This window comes from Tupaia chinensis, unplaced genomic scaffold (assembly GCF_000334495.1).
Source record: "Tupaia chinensis unplaced genomic scaffold, TupChi_1.0 Scaffold148012_1, whole genome shotgun sequence".
Lineage (NCBI taxonomy): Eukaryota > Metazoa > Chordata > Mammalia > Scandentia > Tupaiidae > Tupaia > Tupaia belangeri.
This window is the reverse complement of record NW_006207862.1, coordinates 1,446,897-1,447,899: the sequence shown is the minus strand read 5'-3', so window position 1 is coordinate 1,447,899 and position 1,003 is coordinate 1,446,897. Positions and strand designations below refer to the sequence as shown.

The window sequence follows — 1,003 nt, the reverse complement described above, 5'->3', positions numbered from 1 at the left end:
GGGACTCAAACAGTGAACAGCTATGTGGGAGTTCAGCACCTTAACCACTACACCACCTGCTGGCCCTCTTACAATATGTTTTGTTAAAAGGAAATCAATGCCTAGTCACAACTTCTACCCCTATCCCAGCATTTTTTAAAAGTGATTCTTGGGACCAGCAGTTAGTGTAATGGCTATGTCACTGTACTTTCATGTAGTCAACTCCAATTCGAGTCCCGGACCCGGCAGCTTAATCTCAAGCCAGGCGCGTGTGCAAGCATGCCCAAAATCCCGAGAGGAAAATGGAGGAGAAGGGATTGTGGCATGGCCATTCCCCGTGGGGGATAATTTCTCGCTTTCTGTATCTCTGTCTCTCTGGTGAGCACACACACCCTATAGCAAAAACCTCTCAAAAAAAAGAAAAATTAAAAAGTGATTCTTATGTGTAGCCAAATTTGAAAGTCACCATGTTAGGGAATTATGATTGCTGTGTTCTTTCTTTCTCTCCCTCTTTTCTTTTCTTTCTTTTCTTTTTTTTTTTTTTTAAATTTGTAACGCTTCACGAATTTGCGTGTCATCATCCCTGCGCAGGGGCCATGCTAATCTTCTCTGTATCGTTCCAATTTTAGTATATGTGCTGCCGAAGCGAGCACTCTTTTCTTTTTTTTTTTTTAAGAAAGAGTTTTGTTATAGGATATGTGTGCTCGCCAGAGAGACAGAAAGAGACAGAGAGACAGAAAGTGAGAAATCACCCCCCAGGGGGATGGCCATTCTGCTATCCCTTCTCCTCCAGTCTGGTTTTGGGATTTGGGGCATGCGTGCACACATGCCTGGCGTGAGTTTGAAGCCACTGGGTCCAGGACTGGAACCATGGTCAACCATGTGGGAATCCAGCAATGTAACCATTACACCATCTGCTGGTCCCAGTTGCTATGTTCTTAATGGTTAAAATGAAAAGCATAATGACATAGTCATAACTTGCTTTGGATTCTCTAGATTCTTCCTCTGAAGTTTTAAAAATCAA

General features: G+C 43.0%; 1 non-coding gene across 1 annotated transcript; it reads right to left on the bottom strand.

The window, feature by feature from the left end:
• Positions 1-522: 522 nt before the first annotated feature.
• LOC114006438 (U6 spliceosomal RNA) lies at positions 523-632 on the bottom strand. Its single transcript, XR_003548155.1, has one exon. It is a non-coding gene; the product is annotated as a U6 spliceosomal RNA (small nuclear RNA).
• Positions 633-1,003: the final 371 nt, after the last annotated feature.